Source organism: Salmo trutta, chromosome 18 (assembly GCF_901001165.1).
Source record: "Salmo trutta chromosome 18, fSalTru1.1, whole genome shotgun sequence".
Lineage (NCBI taxonomy): Eukaryota > Metazoa > Chordata > Actinopteri > Salmoniformes > Salmonidae > Salmo > Salmo trutta.
In genome coordinates, this window is record NC_042974.1 from 18,747,234 (window position 1) to 18,768,164 (window position 20,931).

The 20,931-nt window shown below is 46.6% G+C and overlaps 1 protein-coding gene and 1 long non-coding RNA gene across 2 annotated transcripts in view; one reads left to right on the forward strand and one right to left on the reverse strand.

Annotated features, from left to right (window-relative positions):
• Positions 1 to 20,931, forward strand: part of LOC115152931 (extracellular serine/threonine protein kinase FAM20C-like) — a 182,807-nt gene that overhangs the window by 104,790 nt on the left and 57,086 nt on the right. The window lies entirely within an intron of this gene.
• Positions 19,231 to 19,669, reverse strand: LOC115152932 (uncharacterized). Its single transcript, XR_003867609.1, has 2 exons — positions 19,555 to 19,669; positions 19,231 to 19,394 (listed from the first exon to the last, which is right to left on the reverse strand). It is a non-coding gene; the product is annotated as an uncharacterized LOC115152932 (long non-coding RNA).

The window sequence follows — 20,931 nt, forward strand, 5'->3', positions numbered from 1 at the left end:
TCTCAGCATCATGTTTAACCCTGAGGTAGTGTGTAGTGACCTCCTCCTACTCTCAGCATCTGTTTAACCCGAGGGAATGTGTAGTCCACCTCCTATACTCCTCAGCCATCACGTTCACCCTGCGGGAGGTGTAGTGAGTGACCTATTCCTCCTACTCCCCCCCAGCCATCATGTTTAATCCTGTGGGAGTGTGTATGTGAGCCTCCCTCCTACTCTCAGCCATCATGTTAACCCTGGGGTAAGGTTGTGTAGTGACCTCCTACTCTCATCCATCATGTTTAACCCTGAGGTAGTGTGTAGTGACCTCCTCCTACTCTCAGCCATCATGTTTAACCCTGAGGGAATGTGTAGTGACCTCCTCATACTCTCAGCCATCATGTTTAACCCAGAGGGAGTGTGTAGTGACCTCCTACTCTCAGCCATCATGTTTAACCCTGAGGGAGTGTGTAGTGACCTCCTCCTACTCTCAGCCATCATGTTTACCCCTGAGGGAGTGTGTAGTGACCTCCTCCTACTCTCAGCCATCATGTTTAACCCCGAGGGAGTGTGTAGTGACCTCCTCCTACTCTCAGCCATCATGTTTAACCCTGAGGTAGTGTGTAGTGACCTCCTACTCTCAGCCATCATGTTTAACCCTGAGGTAGTGTGTAGTGACCTCCTCCTACTCTCAGCCATCATGTTTAACCCTGAGGGAATGTGTAGGGACTCCTCATACTCTCAGCCATCACGTTTAACCCTGAGGGAGTGTGTAGTGACCTCCTACTCTCAGCCATCATGTTTAACCCTGAGGGAGTGTGTAGTGACCTCCTCCTACTCTCAGCCATCATGTTTACCCCTGAGGGAGTGTGTAGTGACCTCCTCCTACTCTCAGCCATCATGTTTGACCCTGAGGGAGTGTGTAGTGACCTCCTACACTCAGCCATCATGTTTGACCATGAGGGAGTGTGTAGTGACCTACTTTCAGCCATCATGTTTAACCCTGAGGGAGTGTGTAGTGACCTCCTCCTACTCTCAGCCATCACGTTTAACCCTGAGGGAGTGTGTAGTGACCTCCTACACTCAGCCATCATGTTTAACCCTGAGGGAGTGTGTAGTGACCTCCTACTCTCAGCCATCATGTTTAACCCTGAGGGAGTGTGTAGTGACCTCCTCCTTCTATTCTCAGCCATCATATTTAACCCTGAGGGAGTGTGTAGTGACCTCTTACTCTCAGCCATCACGTTTAACCCTGAGGGAGTGTGTAGTGACCTCCTACACTCAGCCATCATGTTTAACCCTGAGGGAGTGTGTAGTGACATCCTCCTACACTCAGCCATCATGTTTAACCCTGAGGTAGTGTGTAGTGAGCTCCCACTCTCAGCCATGATGTTTAACCCTGAGGTAGTGTGTAGTGACCTCCTCATACTCTCAGCCATCATGTTTAACCCTGAGGGAGTGTGTAGTGACCTCCTCCTACTCTCAGCCATCATGTTTAACCCTGAGGTAGTGTGTAGTGACCTCCTCCTACTCTCAGCCATCATGTTTAACCCTGAGGTAGTGTGTAGTGACCTCCTCCTCCTACTCTCAGCCATCATGTTTAACCCTGAGGTAGTGTGTAGTGACCTCCTACTCTCAGCCATCATGTTTAACCCTGAGGTAGTGTGTAGTGACCTCCTCCTACTCTCAGCCATCATGTTTAACCCTGAGGGAATGTGTAGTTACCTCCTCATACTCTCAGCCATCATTTTTAACCCAGAGGGAGTGTGTAGTGACCTCCTACTCTCAGCCATCATGTTTAACCCTGAGGGAGTGTGTAGTGACCTCCTCCTACTCTCAGCCATCATGTTTACCCCTGAGGGAGTGTGTAGTGACCTCCTCCTACTCTCAGCCATCATGTTTAACCCTGAGGGAGTGTGTAGTGACCTCCTCCTACTCTCAGCCATCATGTTTGACCCTGAGGGAGTGTGTAGTGACCTCCTACACTCAGCCATCATGTTTGACCATGAGGGAGTGTGTAGTGACCTACTTTCAGCCATCATGTTTAACCCTGAGGTAGTGTGTAGTGACCTCCTACTCTCAGCCATCATGTTTAACCCTGAGGGAGTGTGTAGTGAACTCCTCCTACTCTCAGCCATCATGTTTAACCCTGAGGGAGTGTGTAGTGACCTCCTCCTCCTACTCTCAGCCATCATGTTTAACCCTGAGGGAGTGTGTAGTGACCTCCTCCTACTCTCAGCCATCATGTTTAACCCTGAGGTAGTGTGTAGTGACCTCCTCCTACTCTCAGCCATCATGTTTAACCCTGAAGTAGTGTGTAGTGACCTCCTCCTCCTACTCTCAGCCATCATGTTTAACCCTGAGGGAATGTGTAGTGACCTCCTACTCTCAGCCATCATGTTTAACCCTGAGGTAGTTTGTAGTGACCTCCACCTACTCTCAGCCATCATGTTTAACCCTGAGGGAATGTGTAGTCACCTCCTCACACTCTCAGCCATCAGGTATAACCCTGAGGGAGTGTGTAGTGACCTCTTCCTCCTACTCTCAGCCATCATGTTTAACCCTGAGGTAGTGTGTAGTGATCTCCTACTCTCAGCCATCATGTTTAACCCTGAGGTAGTGTGTAGTGACCTCCTCCTACTCTCAGCCATCATGTTTAACCCTGAGGGAATGTGTAGTGACCTCCTCATACTCTCAGCCATCACGTTTAACCCTGAGGGAGTGTGTAGTGACCTCCTACTCTCAGCCATCATGTTTAACCCTGAGGGAGTGTGTAGTGACCTCCTCCTACTCTCAGCCATCATGTTTAACCCTGAGGTAGTGTGTAGTGACCTCCTCCTCCTACTCTCAGCCATCATGTTTAACCCTGAGGGAGTGTGTAGTAACCTCCTCCTACTCTCAGCCATCATGTTTAACCCTGAGGTAGTGTGTAGTGACCTCCTACTCTCAGCCATCATGTTTAACCCTGAGGTAGTTTGTAGTGACCTCCACCTACTCTCAGCCATCATGTTTAACCCTGAGGGAATGTGTAGTCACCTCCTCACACTCTCAGCCATCAGGTGTAACCCTGAGGGAGTGTGTAGTGACCTCCTCCTACTCTCAGCCATCATGTTTAACCCTGAGGTAGTGTGTAGTGACCTCCTACTCTCAGCCATCATGTTTAACCCTGAGGTAGTGTGTAGTGACCTCCTCCTACTCTCAGCCATCATGTTTAACCCTGAGGGAATGTGTAGTTACCTCCTCATACTCTCAGCCATCATGTTTAACCCAGAGGGAGTGTGTAGTGACCTCCTACTCTCAGCCATCATGTTTAACCCTGAGGGAGTGTGTAGTGACCTCCTCCTACTCTCAGCCATCATGTTTACCCCTGAGGGAGTGTGTAGTGACCTCCTCCTACTCTCAGCCATCATGTTTAACCCTGAGGGAGTGTGTAGTGACCTCCTCCTACTCTCAGCCATCATGTTTGACCCTGAGGGAGTGTGTAGTGACCTCCTACACTCAGCCATCATGTTTGACCATGAGGGAGTGTGTAGTGACCTACTTTCAGCCATCATGTTTAACCCTGAGGTAGTGTGTAGTGACCTCCTACTCTCAGCCATCATGTTTAACCCTGAGGGAGTGTGTAGTGAACTCCTCCTACTCTCAGCCATCATGTTTAACCCTGAGGGAGTGTGTAGTGACCTCCTCCTCCTACTCTCAGCCATAATGTTAAACCCTGAGGGAGTGTGTAGTGACCTCCTCCTACTCTCAGCCATCATGTTTAACCCTGAGGTAGTGTGTAGTGACCTCCTCCTACTCTCAGCCATCATGTTTAACCCTGAGGTAGTGTGTAGTGACCTCCTCCTCCTACTCTCAGCCATCATGTTTAACCCTGAGGGAATGTGTAGTGACCTCCTACTCTCAGCCATCATGTTTAACCCTGAGGTAGTTTGTAGTGACCTCCACCTACTCTCAGCCATCATGTTTAACCCTGAGGGAATGTGTAGTCACCTCCTCACACTCTCAGCCATCAGGTATAACCCTGAGGGAGTGTGTAGTGACCTCTTCCTCCTACTCTCAGCCATCATGTTTAACCCTGAGGTAGTGTGTAGTGATCTCCTACTCTCAGCCATCATGTTTAACCCTGAGGTAGTGTGTAGTGACCTCCTCCTACTCTCAGCCATCATGTTTACCCCTGAGGGAGTGTGTAGTGACCTCCTCCTACTCTCAGCCATCATGTTTAACCCTGAGGGAGTGTGTAGTGACCTCCTCCTACTCTCAGCCATCATGTTTGACCCTGAGGGAGTGTGTAGTGACCTCCTACACTCAGCCATCATGTTTGACCATGAGGGAGTGTGTAGTGACCTACTTTCAGCCATCATGTTTAACCCTGAGGTAGTGTGTAGTGACCTCCTACTCTCAGCCATCATGTTTAACCCTGAGGGAGTGTGTAGTGAACTCCTCCTACTCTCAGCCATCATGTTTAACCCTGAGGGAGTGTGTAGTGACCTCCTCCTCCTACTCTCAGCCATAATGTTAAACCCTGAGGGAGTGTGTAGTGACCTCCTCCTACTCTCAGCCATCATGTTTAACCCTGAGGTAGTGTGTAGTGACCTCCTCCTACTCTCAGCCATCATGTTTAACCCTGAGGTAGTGTGTAGTGACCTCCTCCTCCTACTCTCAGCCATCATGTTTAACCCTGAGGGAATGTGTAGTGACCTCCTACTCTCAGCCATCATGTTTAACCCTGAGGTAGTTTGTAGTGACCTCCACCTACTCTCAGCCATCATGTTTAACCCTGAGGGAATGTGTAGTCACCTCCTCACACTCTCAGCCATCAGGTATAACCCTGAGGGAGTGTGTAGTGACCTCTTCCTCCTACTCTCAGCCATCATGTTTAACCCTGAGGTAGTGTGTAGTGATCTCCTACTCTCAGCCATCATGTTTAACCCTGAGGTAGTGTGTAGTGACCTCCTCCTACTCTCAGCCATCATGTTTAACCCTGAGGGAATGTGTAGTGACCTCCTCATACTCTCAGCCATCACGTTTAACCCTGAGGGAGTGTGTAGTGACCTCCTACTCTCAGCCATCATGTTTAACCCTGAGGGAGTGTGTAGTGACCTCCTCCTACTCTCAGCCATCATGTTTAACCCTGAGGTAGTGAGTAGTGACCTCCTCCTCCTACTCTCAGCCATCATGTTTAACCCTGAGGGAGTGTGTAGTAACCTCCTCCTACTCTCAGCCATCATGTTTAACCCTGAGGTAGTGTGTAGTGACCTCCTACTCTCAGCCATCATGTTTAACCCTGAGGTAGTTTGTAGTGACCTCCACCTACTCTCAGCCATCATGTTTAACCCTGAGGGAATGTGTAGTCACCTCCTCACACTCTCAGCCATCAGGTGTAACCCTGAGGGAGTGTGTAGTGACCTCTTCCTCCTACTCTCAGCCATCATGTTTAACCCTGAGGTAGTGTGTAGTGATCTCCTACTCTCAGCCATCATGTTTAAACCTGAGGTAGTGTGTAGTGACCTCCTCCTACTCTCAGCCATCATGTTTAACCCTGAGGGAATGTGTAGTGACCTCCTCATACTCTCAGCCATCACGTTTAACCCTGAGGGAGTGTGTAGTGACCTCCTACTCTCAGCCATCATGTTTAATCCTGAGGGAGTGTGTAGTGACCTCCTCCTACTCTCAGCCATCATGTTTAACCCTGAGGGAGTGTGTAGTGACCTCCTCCTACTCTCAGCCATCATGTTTAACCCTGAGGGAGTGTGTAGTGACCTCCTCCTACTCTCAGCCATCATGTTTGACCCTGAGGGAGTGTGTAGTGACCTCCTACACTCAGCCATCATGTTTGACCATGAGGGAGTGTGTAGTGACCTACTTTCAGCCATCATGTTTAACCCCGAGGGAGTGTGTAGTGTTCTCCTCCTACTCTCAGCCATCATGTTTAACCCTGAGGGAGTGTGTAGTGAACTCCTCCTACTCTCAGCCATCATGTTTAACCCTGAGGGAGTGTGTAGTGACCTCCTACTCTCAGCCATCATGTTTAACCCTGAGGGAGTGTGTAGTAACCTCCTCCTACTCTCAGCCATCATGTTTAACCCTGAGGTAGTGTGTAGTGACCTCCTACTCTCAGCCATCATGTTTAACCCTGAGGTAGTGTGTAGTGACCTCCTCCTACTCTCAGCCATCATGTTTAACCCTGAGGGAATGTGTAGTCACCTCCTCATACTCTCAGCCATCATGTTTAACCCTGAGGGAGTGTGTAGTGACCTCCTCCTACTCTCAGCCATCATGTTTACCCCTGAGGGAGTGTGTAGTGACCTCCTCCTACTCTCAGCCATCATGTTTAACCCTGAGGGAGTGTGTAGTGACCTCCTCCTACTCTCAGCCATCATGTTTGACCCTGAGGGAGTGTGTAGTGACCTCCTACACTCAGCCATCATGTTTGACCATGAGGGAGTGTGTAGTGACCTACTTTCAGCCATCATGTTTAACCCTGAGGTAGTGTGTAGTGACCTCCTACTCTCAGCCATCATGTTTAACCCTGAGGGAGTGTGTAGTGAACTCCTCCTACTCTCAGCCATCATGTTTAACCCTGAGGGAGTGTGTAGTGACCTCCTCCTCCTACTCTCAGCCATCATGTTTAACCCTGAGGGAGTGTGTAGTGACCTCCTCCTACTCTCAGCCATCATGTTTAACCCTGAGGTAGTGTGTAGTGACCTCCTCCTACTCTCAGCCATCATGTTTAACCCTGAGGTAGTGTGTAGTGACCTCCTCCTCCTACTCTCAGCCATCATGTTTAACCCTGAGGGAATGTGTAGTTACCTCCTACTCTCAGCCATCATGTTTAACCCTGAGGTAGTTTGTAGTGACCTCCACCTACTCTCAGCCATCATGTTTAACCCTGAGGGAATGTGTAGTCACCTCCTCACACTCTCAGCCATCAGGTATAACCCTGAGGGAGTGTGTAGTGACCTCTTCCTCCTACTCTCAGCCATCATGTTTAACCCTGAGGTAGTGTGTAGTGATCTCCTACTCTCAGCCATCATGTTTAACCCTGAGGTAGTGTGTAGTGACCTCCTCCTACTCTCAGCCATCATGTTTAACCCTGAGGGAATGTGTAGTGACCTCCTCATACTCTCAGCCATCACGTTTAACCCTGAGGGAGTGTGTAGTGACCTCCTACTCTCAGCCATCATGTTTAACCCTGAGGGAGTGTGTAGTGACCTCCTCCTACTCTCAGCCATCATGTTTAACCCTGAGGTAGTGTGTAGTGACCTCCTCCTCCTACTCTCAGCCATCATGTTTAACCCTGAGGGAGTGTGTAGTAACCTCCTCCTACTCTCAGCCATCATGTTTAACCCTGAGGTAGTGTGTAGTGACCTCCTACTCTCAGCCATCATGTTTAACCCTGAGGTAGTTTGTAGTGACCTCCACCTACTCTCAGCCATCATGTTTAACCCTGAGGGAATGTGTAGTCACCTCCTCACACTCTCAGCCATCAGGTGTAACCCTGAGGGAGTGTGTAGTGACCTCTTCCTCCTACTCTCAGCCATCATGTTTAACCCTGAGGTAGTGTGTAGTGATCTCCTACTCTCAGCCATCATGTTTAAACCTGAGGTAGTGTGTAGTGACCTCCTCCTACTCTCAGCCATCATGTTTAACCCTGAGGGAATGTGTAGTGACCTCCTCATACTCTCAGCCATCACGTTTAACCCTGAGGGAGTGTGTAGTGACCTCCTACTCTCAGCCATCATGTTTAACCCTGAGGGAGTGTGTAGTGACCTCCTCCTACTCTCAGCCATCATGTTTAACCCTGAGGGAGTGTGTAGTGACCTCCTCCTACTCTCAGCCATCATGTTTAACCCTGAGGGAGTGTGTAGTGACCTCCTCCTACTCTCAGCCATCATGTTTGACCCTGAGGGAGTGTGTAGTGACCTCCTACACTCAGCCATCATGTTTGACCATGAGGGAGTGTGTAGTGACCTACTTTCAGCCATCATGTTTAACCCCGAGGGAGTGTGTAGTGACCTCCTCCTACTCTCAGCCATCATATTTAACCCTGAGGGAGTGTGTAGTGAACTCCTCCTACTCTCAGCCATCATGTTTAACCCTGAGGGAGTGTGTAGTGACCTCCTACTCTCAGCCATCATGTTTAACCCTGAGGGAGTGTGTAGTAACCTCCTCCTACTCTCAGCCATCATGTTTAACCCTGAGGTAGTGTGTAGTGACCTCCTACTCTCAGCCATCATGTTTAACCCTGAGGTAGTGTGTAGTGACCTCCTCCTACTCTCAGCCATCATGTTTAACCCTGAGGGAATGTGTAGTCACCTCCTCATACTCTCAGCCATCACGTTTAACCCTGAGGGAGTGTGTAGTGACCTCTTCCTCCTACTCTCAGCCATCATGTTTAATCCTGTGGGAGTGTGTAGTGAGCTCCTCCTACTCTCAGCCATCATGTTTAACCCTGAGGTAGTGTGTAGTGACCTCCTACTCTCAGCCATCATGTTTAACCCTGAGGTAGTGTGTAGTGACCTCCTCCTACTCTCAGCCATCATGTTTAACCCTGAGGGAATGTGTAGTGACCTCCTCATACTCTCAGCCATCATGTTTAACCCAGAGGGAGTGTGTAGTGACCTCCTACTCTCAGCCATCATGTTTAACCCTGAGGGAGTGTGTAGTGACCTCCTCCTACTCTCAGCCATCATGTTTACCCCTGAGGGAGTGTGTAGTGACCTCCTCCTACTCTCAGCCATCATGTTTAACCCCGAGGGAGTGTGTAGTGACCTCCTCCTACTCTCAGCCATCATGTTTAACCCTGAGGTAGTGTGTAGTGACCTCCTACTCTCAGCCATCATGTTTAACCCCGAGGTAGTGTGTAGTGACCTCCTCCTACTCTCAGCCATCATGTTTAACCCTGAGGGAATGTGTAGTGACCTCCTCATACTCTCAGCCATCACGTTTAACCCTGAGGGAGTGTGTAGTGACCTCCTACTCTCAGCCATCATGTTTAACCCTGAGGGAGTGTGTAGTGACCTCCTCCTACTCTCAGCCATCATGTTTACCCCTGAGGGAGTGTGTAGTGACCTCCTCCTACTCTCAGCCATCATGTTTGACCCTGAGGGAGTGTGTAGTGACCTCCTACACTCAGCCATCATGTTTGACCATGAGGGAGTGTGTAGTGACCTACTTTCAGCCATCATGTTTAACCCTGAGGGAGTGTGTAGTGACCTCCTCCTACTCTCAGCCATCACGTTTAACCCTGAGGGAGTGTGTAGTGACCTCCTACACTCAGCCATCATGTTTAACCCTGAGGGAGTGTGTAGTGACCTCCTACTCTCAGCCATCATGTTTAACCCTGAGGGAGTGTGTAGTGACCTCCTCCTTCTATTCTCAGCCATCATATTTAACCCTGAGGGAGTGTGTAGTGACCTCCTCCTACTCTCAGCCATCATGTTTAACCCTGAGGGAATGTGTAGTCACCTCCTCATACTCTCAGCCATCACGTTTAACCCTGAGGGAGTGTGTAGTGACCTCTTCCTCCTACTCTCAGCCATCATGTTTAACCCTGAGGGAGTGTGTAGTGACCTCCTCCTACTCTCAGCCATCATGTTTAACCCTGAGGTAGTGTGTAGTGACCTCTTCCTCCTACTCTCAGCCATCATGTTGAACCCTGAGGGAGTGTGTAGTAACCTCCTCCTACTCTCAGCCATCATGTTTAACCCTGAGGTAGTTTGTAGTGACCTCCACCTACTCTCAGCCATCATGTTTAACCCTGAGGGAATGTGTAGTCACCTCCTCACACTCTCAGCCATCAGGTATAACCCTGAGGGAGTGTGTAGTGACCTCTTCCTCCTACTCTCAGCCATCATGTTTAACCCTGAGGTAGTGTGTAGTGATCTCCTACTCTCAGCCATCATGTTTAACCCTGAGGTAGTGTGTAGTGACCTCCTCCTACTCTCAGCCATCATGTTTAACCCTGAGGGAATGTGTAGTGACCTCCTCATACTCTCAGCCATCACGTTTAACCCTGAGGGAGTGTGTAGTGACCTCCTACTCTCAGCCATCATGTTTAACCCTGAGGGAGTGTGTAGTGACCTCCTCCTACTCTCAGCCATCATGTTTAACCCTGAGGGAGTGTGTAGTGACCTCCTCCTACTCTCAGCCATCATGTTTAACCCTGAGGGAGTGTGTAGTGACCTCCTCCTACTCTCAGCCATCATGTTTGACCCTGAGGGAGTGTGTAGTGACCTCCTACACTCAGCCATCATGTTTGACCATGAGGGAGTGTGTAGTGACCTACTTTCAGCCATCATGTTTAACCCCGAGGGAGTGTGTAGTGACCTCCTCCTACTCTCAGCCATCATGTTTAACCCTGAGGGAGTGTGTAGTGACCTCCTACTCACAGCCATCATGTTTAACCCTGATGGAGTGTGTAGTGACCTCCTCCTACTCTCAGCCATCATGTTTGACCCTGAGGGAGTGTGTAGTGAACTCCTACACTCAGCCATCATGTTTGACCTTGAGGGAGTGTGTAGTGACCTACTTTCAGCCATCATGTTTAACCCTGAGGGAGTGTGTAGTGACCTCCTCCTCCTACTCTCAGCCATCATGTTTAACCCTGAGGGAATGTGTAGTGACCTCCTACTTTCAGCCATCTTGTTTAACCCTGAGGGAGTGTGTAGTGACCTCCTCCTACTCTCAGCCATCATGTTTAACCCTGAGGGAGTGTGTAGTGACCTCCTACTTTCAGCCATCATGTTTAACCCTGAGGGAGTGTATAGTGACCTCCTCATACTCTCAGCCATCATGTTTGACCCTGAGGGAGTGTGTAGTGACCTCCTACTCTCAGCCATCATGTTTAACCCTGAGGGAGTGTGTAGTGACCTCCTCCTACTCTCAGCCATCATGTTTAACCCTGAGGGAGTGTGTAGTGACCTCCTACTTTCAGCCATCATGTTTAACCCTGAGGGAGTGTGTAGTGACCTCATACTCTCAGCCATCATATTTAACCCTGAGGGAGTGTATAGTGACCTCCTCCTACACTCAGCCATCATGTTTAACCCTGAGGGAGTGTGTAGTGACCTCCTCCTACTCTCAGTCATCATGTTTTACCCTGAGGGAGTGTGTAGTGACCTCCTCCTACTCTCAGCCATCATATTTAACCCTGAGGGAGTGTGTAGTGACCTCCTACTCTCAGCCATCATGTTTAACCCTGAGGGAGTGTGTAGTGACCTCCTACTCTCAGGCATCATGTTTAACCCTGAGGGAGTGTGTAGTGACCTCCTACTCTCAGGCATCATGTTTAACCCTGAGGGAGTGTGTAGTGACCTCCTACTCTCAGGCATCATGTTTAACCCTGAGGTAGTGTGTAGTGACCTCCTCATACTCTCAGCCATCATGTTTAACCCTGAGGGAGTGTGTAGTGACCTCCTACTCTCAGCCATCATGTTTAACCCTGAGGGAGTGTGTAGTGACCTCCTATTCTCAGGCATCATGTTTAACCCTGAGGGAGTGTGTAGTGACCTCCTACTCTCAGGCATCATGTTTAACCCTGAGGGAGTGTGTAGTGACCTCCTACTCTCAGCCATCATGTTTAACCCTGAGGGAGTGTGTAGTGACCTCCTATTCTCAGGCATCATGTTTAACCTTACAGGGATCTCACTAGCATCATGTGATGCTCTATGTAGGCCTTTTATTGTATAGTACCCGACTTGCCAAAGTAAATGGTCAATATATGTTACTGTATGATGCAAATAGTAGGCGAATGACACAATGTGGGCATGCACATTACTGTCCTTGTTACTGGCTTTGTGGGTTAATCGCTGTATGTAATGTGTAAAAACAACAGTGCTATTGAATGTTGGAAGATGTTTGCTGTATTTATTTAGCTTCTGATTTTTAGGGTTGTTTATAATATGACAGCATTTGTAGTGTCTTGCATGGTGTGCCTTACTCCTCTCTACTCTGCTCTCCTCTCTCCTCTCCTGTCACGCTCGTAGAAATGGTCGGACCAAGGCGCAGCGTGATATGAGTTCCACATCTTTTATTTCTGTTAAACTTTAACAAAACAATAAACAAACTACTACAAACGTGAAAGCTGTAGTGCACAAAACACTAACACAAACAATATCCCACAAAGCAGGTGGGAACAGGGAACCCATAAGTATGATCCCCAATTAGAGACAACGAACATCAGCTGCCTCTAATTGGGAACCAATTACGCCCTGACCTACAACACCATAGAGAACCAAGGGCTCTCTATGGTCAGGGCGTGACATCTCCTCTCTGCGCTCTCCACTCCTCTCTGCTCACCTCTCTCCTCTCCTCTCTGCGCCCTCCTCTCCTTTCTGCTTTCCTCTCCGCTCTCCACTCCTCTCCCCTCTCTCCTCTCATCTCCGCTCTCCTCTCTCCTCTCCTCTCTGCGCTCTCCTCTCTTCTCTGCTCTCCTATCCGCTCTCCTCTCCGCTCTGCTCTCCTCTCCGCTCTCCGCTCTCCTCTCTCCTCTCCTTTCTGCTCTGCTCTACTCTCCTCTACTCTCTCCTCTTCTCTCTGCTCTCCTCTCCTCTCTGCTTTCCTCTCTGCTCCTCTCTCCTCTCCGCTCTCCTCTCTGCTCTCCTCTCAGCTCTGCTCTCCTCTCTGCTCTGCTCTGCCCTCCTCTCATTTCCTCTCTGCTCTACACTCTGCTCTCCTCTCTTCTGCTCTCCTCTCCGCTCTCCTCTCTGCTCTCCTTTCTTCTCTGCTCTGCTCTTCTCTCCTCTCCTCTCTGCTCTCCTCTCTGCTCCTCTCTCCTCCCCACTTTCCTCTCCTCTCCTCCCCACTTTCCTCTCCTCTCTGCTCTGCTCTGCCCTCCTCTCATTTCCTCTCTGCTCTACACTCTGCTCTCCTCTCTTCTGCTCTCATTTCCTCTCTGCTCTACACTCTGCTCTCCTCTCTTCTGCTCTCCTCTCCGCTCTCCTCTCTGCTCTCCTTTCTTCTCTGCTCTGCTCTCCTCTCCTCTCTGCTCTCCTCTCTCCTCTCCTTTCTTCTCTCGTCTCTTCTCTCCTCCCCACTTTCCTCTCCTCTCCTCTCCTCTCCTCTCCTCTCTTCTCCTCTGCTCTGCTCTGCTCTGCTCTGCTTTACTCTTTGCTCTCCTTTCCTCTGCTGTCCTCTCCTCTCTGATCTCTCTGCTCCGCTCTCCTCTCCTCTGCTCTCCTCTCTGCTCTGTTCTCTGCTCTGCTGTCCTCAGCGTTGTCTAGCATTGCTGAGTCTCATTGTTATAAATGAACACTTCTCAGCCCAGTGTTTCTCCTCACCACACCCCTGATGATTTTGGACAGGCTGGGACCAAACAAATCTTTTTGTGTTACATTCAGGGATAGGTAGCTCTGCAATCCGTGCATTACTCACAGCTTCCATGCTGTGAGTGTTTAAACCTTAGAAACATTTCTTAAAAAAGCTAAAAAAAAACTCCCTCCAGGTTGCTTATTATCAGTTAGAATGTTGTTCTGCTTCCACTGTTAAAGGAATGAAAACACATCTTTGTGCTCAGTAAAGGAAAGGTGACGGGTTAGTACAGAATCTGTGTGTTTGTCTTTGTGTGCCTGGGTGCGTGTGTGACTTCACTCCTGACATTTCTGTGTTGTCTCAGAGGCATAATGTTTATGGCTCATCACAATGCAGCACATTAAGGCAGGCTCTGATAAACCCGCTCATTGTCTCTGGGAAGACAGAGAAGGTTAATCACCCTGTTTTTATGACACTAATGTACACAACCCCTCCTCCGGCCTCATCCCTATCTGTTCTCCTCTGGAGAGAGAAAGAGTCATTTTAACAGTAGCTCATTGTGTGACTGTCAGTTGATATCAAATGTCACCTTGTCTCGTCTCATGGAGAGAGAGAGACATTATATGACCCAACCAAATCATGAATAAACTAAAGATAATTACTTGACACATTAAGAAGAATTAACAAAAAAACGGAGCAAATTAGAATGCTATTTGGCCCTAAACAGAGAGTACACAGTGGCAGAATACCTGACCAAAATTAAGGAAAGCTTTGATTATATACAGACTAAGTGAGCATAGCCTTGCTATTGAGAAAGGTGGCCGTAGGGAGACCTGGCTCTCAAAGGAAGACAGGCTATGTGCACACTGCCCACAAAATGAAGTGGAAACTGAGCTGCACATCCTAACCTCCTGCCAAATGTACGACTATATTAGAGACACAGATTTCCCTCAGATTACACAGACCCACAAAAAAATTCAAAACAAACCCAATTTTGATCAACACCCATATCTATTTGGTGAAATGCCACAGTGTGTCATCACAGCAGCAAGATTTGTGATCTGTTGCCACAAGAAAAGGGCAACCGGTGAAGAACAAACACCATTGTAAATACAACCTATATTTATGTTTATTTATTTTCCCTTTTGTAGTTTAACTATTTGCACATTGTTACAACACTGTACATAGACATGATATGACATTTGAAATGTTTCTATTCCTTTGGAACTTTTATGAGTGTAATGTTCACTGTACATTTTTTATTGTTTATTTCACTTTTGTTTATTATCCATTTCATATTTGTTATATTATCTATTTCACTTGCTTTGGCAATGTAAACATATGCTTCCCATGCCATTAAAGCCCTTTGAATTGAATTGAATTGAATTGAATTGACATCCCTCCAAGGCCGACAGTACTAGTCTATCTTTCTGCCCAGAGATAAAGTAGCTGCTCTCAAAGCCATCACGTTGATTCTTTCAAACTGCTTGACGGAAAACAGTAAATACTCTTTTATCCTGACGTACCTGGGTATTAGACGTGAAGCAGCCGTGTAACTCTTCTTAACTTTGAGCGGTACCATCATTTCTCTTTTTATAGCTTCTCTTTTACAGCGCTTTCCCACGTGTATAGATGTAGGTTTAATCTAGTCTCCTGTATGCCAAAATAATAAAGAATAAAGGCATTTCAAATGTCATTTTATGTCTATATACAGTATTGTAATGTGCAAATAGTTTAAGTACAAAGGGAAAATAAATAAACATAAATATAGATTATAGATTTATATAGATTTACAATGGTGTTTGTTCTTCACCGGTTGCCCTTTTCTTGTGTCTCTCTGTCTCTCTCTCCCCACCAGTAGAAGCAGACATGTTTTAGAACCGGTAGTTAATGTCGGAGAAAAGAACCTCAGGAGAATCATTCATAGATAATGAAGCAGGGGGTAAAATACCACGTTGACAGTTCCACAAAGTCTTGACTGTCAGGTTTAATTATGACACCGCAGGGCCAGTGTCACGTTTTCACTCCTCACATCTCCTCTCACCAGACAGTAGGTCTAATCGTTGTTGGGTTTTTTTTTACATAGGAGCTATAAGCTAAGTGATCTGATATGAAATATGGTGTTGTATAGGTCTAAATATAGGCATCATTATTGGACAACAGCTAAATCTATTTGCTGCTGTACAGTCCATGGTAGTTTGGTCTTTCCCTAAGCTAGGTGATCTGATTATAAATACACCGTGTTGTGTTGTAAATATGGATGTTTTGCTGCAAAATCTTTGAAAACAGCTAAACCTGTACATTGCTGTACGGTAGCTTTAGTCTTTTCCTTAGGAGCTAGATACCCTGATGCATCTGAAACATCACATTGTGATGCATAATTATTGGAGGATAAGGAACATTGCTGTACTGTATGCATCTATGTGGGCGGCTGTCATTCAGCATTCTAAAGTCCCCATATACAATAGACTGGGTGTAAAGAAATATCTGTTCAAAGCTTTAAATGAGTACAGCGCCTTAACTCCTTCTCTCACTCTCACAGGGGATTTTTAACTCCCTGATCCAGTGAAGGGAGATGGGAGATGTGGATGGCTCACCCCATTGATGTAACTGTCCTCAATGCAACGCGTAACATCCCTGTCCCAACATGATTTGTTCTCTAGTCTCCCCTCTCCTACAGTCCACCAGGGTTGATGAAGACTTTCCATTTGGACTCTGTCCCTGTGAGTTAGATGTTGAATCTCTCTCTCTCTCTCTCTCGCTCGCTCGCTCTCTCTCTCTCTCTCTTGCTCTCTCTCTCTCTCGCTCTCTCAGCCCCTCATGATGGGTTCAGATTTTTTGTGTGGCCCCCACCCCCATCAAAGTTGCCCACCCCTGCTCTAAATTGTAGCAGATAGGGGTTCTTTGGCTTGTAACCGTAGCAAAACCCTTTTTGGTGCTATGTAGAACCATTTTTTGAATGTTCTATAAATAACCATGCTGATAAGGTTCTAAATGGCACCTGTATAGTGCTATGAAGAACCCTTTCCTAAGGTTCTATGAAGTACCATTAAAAAATGTATTTTATAAACTGGGTGATTGACTTCGTGATATATGGCCAATATACCACAGCTAAGGGCTGTGTCCAGGAACTCCAGTTGCATCGTGCGTAAGAACATTAGCCATATACCACACCTCCTCGGGCCTTATTGCTTAAATATAGCACCTAAAAAGGGTTCCGCTGTCGTTAAATCCCTTTTTGGGGCTATATAGAACCCTTTTTATTAGTTGAATCAAGCCAGCTACCCCTGGAACAGCTGGGGGTCCCTGAGGGGAGAATTGACAACTGGTGACTGATTTAGTCAACCTTTTTTGATTGACACAAGGCCATACGTGAGTCTCTCACAAGACACTGGCCATAGTCATATATAATATGTCATTCTTCTTCTTCTGTGAGGTTTAACGGCGGTTGACATCCAATATGTTGCATTGCCACCCCCAACTGAACTATAGTGTAGATCCATTACACTTTGTGATACAAAATGGGAAAAGGGAACCAAAAAAGGGAACAAAATTGTATATATTTATAGATTCATATATATTTATTTTTAGATATTTATATGTATTTATATATTTATATATACAGTACCAGTCGAAAGTTTGGACACACCTACTCATTCCAGGGTTTTCTTTATTTTTACTACATTGTAGAATAATATTTTAGAATAAGGCTGTAATGTAACAAAATGTGTAAAAAGGGAAGGGGTCTGAATACTTTCTGAATGCACTGTATAGTGTATCCTAACATGACCATGGGTAAAGACTCAAAAGGACTGACAGTGACTCCTCAGTTTCACCACGGTGTTAATCCTGGTCACAAACACCAACAATCTTCAACTTCAACTACTCCACCTCCACACTTAACGCTACCCCTACTCCTTGCCCTGTTCCTAAGAGCAAAGGAAGAAACAGATCTTGACTCAAGTTGCGTGGCACAGAGCGCCTGATCCTTCTGGTCAGAAGGAACACAAACATCAGAAGTCCACGTCGGGTTACCTTCACCGACTCGACAACACCCATCATCTTTTCCACCCAACCTGAAAGCATCCATTGATCAGCCAAAAGGCCTGGTATAATATGTAATGGCATAACACAACACATTAGATCAACTGAAATGACACTCACGGTTGCACAAAAAGAGCTGTGAGAAAACCACACACCCAAATATGCTAATGAGCCGCCTCCCCTACAGTTTAATGATCATTAAAATAGCAAATAAGCCTTTTGTGAACTGCAAAGAACCATTGAAGGGTTATTTGAGTCATTATGGTTCCACGTAGAACCATCACCCTTCCCAAAGAAACGTTGAGAAACCCTATTTGTTTTGTTTGTACGTTTCAGGGCTGTAGAATATAAAAAAGCTTCACATCTGAACACAAAGCAGCCAGTAGTGTTCCTGTATCAATGCATAAGGAGGACACACTTACCATAACAGCTTATCCACCGTCATGAATTGGCTACATTTATGAATGTGATTGTGCTATCCAAGTGGTAGGCAGTAGTCACAGCTGTTTTGAATGGAACAACAACAACAAAAAGTATTCCACAGGGACTGGAAACTGGTGGCTTATCATTTATAAAATGTCTTGCTCTTTGTGTGTGTGTGTGTGTGTGTGTGTGTGTGTGTGTGTGTGTGTGTGTGTGTGTGTGTGTGTGTGTGTGTGTGTGTGTGTGTGTGTGTGTGTGTGTGTGTGTGTGTGTGTGTGTGTGTGTGTGTGTGTGTGTTTTCCTCCCTCTTATTCTCCCCAGAGAGTTTATTAAAGTAGGTTGTGGATTGTGTAAAATGAAAGGATAAAGAAAATAGCATATGGCAACCAGCCCCACCAAAGAATGATTATAATCTGTTGCAAAGAAAACATGACTAGTGTACTTCAGCTTGGTTTGGCCAATCTGGAGAAAAACAGTTTATGAAACTCCATGTAGTAGTGACGGACCATCTTGTTAGTCTTTCAGTAAGGATGGAAAACATGATGGTGTTTGTCTATTGGCTTATTCAAATATGAGCTTTGGAGTTGAATCTCTGTCTGAACAAGACCTCGCGTCTGGGGGAGTGTCCCGCTCATCAGTCACAGTAATGACCCAGTGAAGAAATCATAAAACAGTGCCAGAAATAGGATTTTATATTTACCTTCTGCCCTACCCCCTTCCTCTCCCTCCCACACAGTAGACATCGTCATCAAGATGGCTGCCACTTGTAGTCTTTCTCTGCAAAACATTAACTCTGGCATACTTTCAATACACTGATCCAAATAAACTAGTTGGCCAACCATTATGTAAACAAATGACTTGGCTTTAGCATGAAAACATCACATCAGATCAACAAAGTGATAATCCTGCTCCAGCTATGATCACTTAATGGCATTTTTCCCTTAGAGGATGCGGAAAGGCTTGGGATGGGACTATTTTAGGTTTTAGAGTCTAAAAAGGCTCCAGAACGAGTAGGTCACACAGGCTATTATTTCATTTGTGAATGTGTTATGAGGGAGTGTATGGTGAGGCTCTGTGACTAGTTCTGTAGGCTTTGGTTCCCCTGTAGGAAAACACGCGACAGTCATTCAGGAAGAGGTTTACAGAGTGGCACTGAGACTATAAGTGACTATAACTGCCACCAGACCTCTCTCTCTGCTGGATCCTTCTGGTATTCTGCACCATATTTGTCACAGTTCTATTTTTGTATTTCTATATCTAGTGTATCTATATCTTTGGTTCTATATCTACACACAGTTCTATTTATATCATTAATCTAAAAGTAATGTTGATTCTCTTTCTTTCTCTCTTTCTCTCCTCTCTCTCACCACTCGACTCCCTTTTCCAGTCCTCCTCCCCATCCCTTCATCTTGGAGCGATAGAAAGCAGAAAGCCCTGTCCTTTGTCTAGCAACAAACATGTTTTCTCTTTAACAACCTGACTGATCCAATACGGAGGAAAATATACCTCTTAAAATCTTGTTTTTCCCTCCTTCTCACTTTGTGTTTTGCTCCAGTGACTCTTACCAACGCAGTTTATCCACATTGTTGGACAATGTGAACAGTCGTTCATGCACTGCCAATGTCAAGGGAGTCATTTATAATCTCTTTTTTCTTCTCTGACAAACTTTTTTTTCCCCAATAAAGCGTCCCAGACGGTGCCTGTAAATGTTTAACAAGGTTAGTTTTCAGTTGTAGTTTCCACAGGGTATCCTCTCCTCTATTATCCTGTTATATTGGTGTGTGTAAAATAACACAATGAAAGGTTTGGGTTCGTGTAAGGTCAAACAGAGAGTTTTAAGATGCCATTTTCTCTACTTACATAATAATACAAGGAGCTCTGCAGATTGTGTGGGTTGGGATCATCCTTTACTGCCGTCTCTATGGGGGTTTCGCTCTGTTTTTTTCTGTTTCCAGCTGGCTCTCTCTTTCTCCCTGGCTCTATTCCACCCTCTCTCTCTTATCTCTATCTCTGTCTTCCCTGCTCTCTTCATCTATCCATCCATCTCTCTCTCTCTCTAGGCATCAGACTGGGTGTTGGTCAGGGGGTTCTCCTCACCGCTGCCTTACTGCCTGGTCACATAGGCTCGTCCCAGAGTTTCCCTACTATATTTATAGAAGCCTTTCTGTTTTTTAAATGCTTATCAACAGCCACAGTATTCCCAACCCACCAATTTACCGTACTGAGTAGTGCATCTCTGGCTATACCACAAGGGCTCTGACTATACCACAGGGCTCTGACTACACCACTGGCTATGGTGTACGGAGAAAAAAAAATGTATGAAATGTATGCATTCACTACTGTAAGTCGCTCTGGATAAGAGTGTCTGCTAAATGACTAAAATGTAAAAATGTAACAAATGTCTATACAACAGGGCTCTGACTACACCACTGGGCTCTGACTACACCACTGGCTATACCACAGGGTTCTGACTACACCACTGGCTAAACCACAGGGTTCTGATTACACCACAGGGTTCTGATTACACCACAGGGTTCTGACTCTACCACAGGGTTCTGATTACACCACAGGGCTCTGACTATACCACAGGGTTCTGATTACACCACAGGGTTCTGACTCTACCACAGGGTTCTGATTACACCACAGGGCTCTGACTATACCACAGGGTTCTGATTACACCACAGGGCTCTGACTATACCACAGGGTTCTGACTACACCACAGGGCTCTGACTATACCACAGGGTTCTGATTACACCACAGGGCTCTGACTATACCACAGGGTTCTGATTACACCACAGGGCTCTGACTACACCACTGGCTATACAACAGGGCTCTGACTACACCATTGGGCTCTGACTACACCACTGGCTATACCACAGAGTTCTGACTATACCACAAGGTTCTGACTATACCACAGGGTTCTGATTATATCACAGGGTTCTGATTACACCACAGGGCTCTGACTATACACCATTGGGCTCTGACTACACCACTGGCTATACTACAGGGTTCTGACTATACCACAAGGTTCTGACTATACCACAGGGTTCTGATTATATCACAGGGTTCTGACTATACCACAGGGTTCTGACTATACCACATGGTTGTGATTACACCACAGGGTTCTGAATATACCACAGGGTTCTGATTACACCACAGGGTTCTGACTATACCACAAGGTTCTGATTACACCACAGTGTTCTGACTGTTCCACAGGGTTCTGATTACACCACAGGG